Here is a 2093-nt window from a genome sequence, read left to right on the forward strand (position 1 = left end):
TACTTGCGATAGAAGTGATATAGCATCGAATGCAGGCGAAACGAACGAGTTAGCTTCAAATCCATGCAAAACACATGATTTAGCTGTAAATCCATGCGAAGTAGAAGGCTTAGCTTCAAATCCATGCGAAACAAATGATTTAGGTTCAGATGCTTGGGATATAAGTGATGTAGCATCAAATGCAGACGAATCAAACGAGTTAGCATCAAATCCATGCAAAACACATGATTTAGCTTCAAATCAAAGCGATGTAGAAGGTTAAACTTCAAATCTATACGAAACAAATGATTTAGCTTCAGATACTAGCGATATAAGTGATATAGCATCAAATGCAGGCGAAACGACCGAGTTAGCTTCACATCCATGCGAAACACATGATTTAGCTGCAAATCAATGCGATGTAGAGGGTTTAGCTTCAAATCCATGCGAAACAAATGATTTAGGTTCAGATGCTTGGGATATAAGTGATGTAGCATCAAATGCAGACGAATCAAACGAGTTAGCTTCAAAATCCATGCAGTACACATCATATAGCTTTAAATCCATGTGAAGTAGAAGGCTTAGCTTCAAATCCATGCCAAACAAATGATTTAGCATCAGATACTTGCGATATAACTGACATAGCTTCAAATGCAGGGGAAACAAACGAGTTAGCATCAAATCCATGCAAAACACATGATTTAGCTTCAAATCAAAGCGATGTAGAAGGTATAGCTTCAAATCCAAGCGAAACACATGATTTAGCTTCAAATCAATGCGATGTAGAAGGTTTAGATTCAAATCCATGCGAATCAAATGATTTAGCTTCAAACACTTGTGATATAAGTGATATAGCTGCAAATGCAGTCGAATCAAACGGGATAGCTTCAAAATCCATGCGATACATATCATTTAGCTTTAAATCCACGTGAAGTAGAAGGCTTAGCTTCAAATCCAAGCGAAACTCATGATTTAACTTCAAATCAATGTGATGTAGAAGGTTTAGCGGCAAATCCATGCGAAACAAATGATTCAGGATCAAACACTTGGGATATAAGTGATATAGCTTCAAATGCAGACGAATCAAACGAGTTAGCTTCAAAATCCATGCGATTCACATCATTTAGCTTTCAATCCATGCGAAATAGAAGGCTTAGCTTCAAATCCATGCAAGAGAAATGTTTCAGCTTCAAATCAATACGATGTAGAAGGGTTAGCTTCAAATCCATGCGAAACAAATGATTTAGCTTCAGATACTAGCGATAGAAGTGATATAGCATCGAATGCAGGCGAAACGAACGAGTTAGCTTCAAATCCATGCAAAACACGTGATTTAGCTTTAAATCCATGCGAAGTAGAAGGCTTAGCTTCAAATCCGTGCGAAACAAATGATTTATCATCAGATACTTGCGATATAACTGACATAACTTCAAATGCAGGGGAAACAAAAGAGTTAGTATCAAATCCATGCAAAACACATGATTTAGCTCCAAATCAATGCGATGTAGAAGGTTTAACTTCAAATCCAAGCAAAACACATGATTTAGCTTCAAATCAATGCGATGTAGAAGGTTTAGATTCAAATCCATGCGAAACAAATGATTTAGCTTCAAACACTTGTGATACAAGTGATATAGCTACAAATGCAGACGAATCAAACGGGATAGCTTCAAAATCCATGCGATACATATCATTTAGCTTCAAATCGATACGATGTAGAAGGTTTAGCTACAAATCCATGCGAAACAAATGATTTAGCTTCAAATCAATGCGATGTAGAAGGTTTAGCTACAAATCCATGCGAAACAAATGATTTAGGTTCAGATGCTTTCGATTAAAGTGATGTAGCATCAAATGCTGACGAATCAAATGAGTTAGCTTAAAAATCCGTGCGGTACACATCATTTAGCTTTAAATCCATGTGAAGTAGAAGGTTTAGCTTCAAATCCAAGCGAAACACATGATTTAGCATCAGAGACTTGCGATATAACTGAAATAGCTTCAAATGCAGGGGAAACAAACGAGTTAGCATCAAATCCATGCAAAACACATGATTTAGCTTCTAATCAATGCGATGTAGAAGGATTAGCTTCAAATCCATGCGAAACACATGA

This window comes from Megalopta genalis, unplaced genomic scaffold, assembly GCF_051020955.1.
Source record: "Megalopta genalis isolate 19385.01 unplaced genomic scaffold, iyMegGena1_principal scaffold0333, whole genome shotgun sequence".
NCBI classification, from domain to species: domain Eukaryota; kingdom Metazoa; phylum Arthropoda; class Insecta; order Hymenoptera; family Halictidae; genus Megalopta; species Megalopta genalis.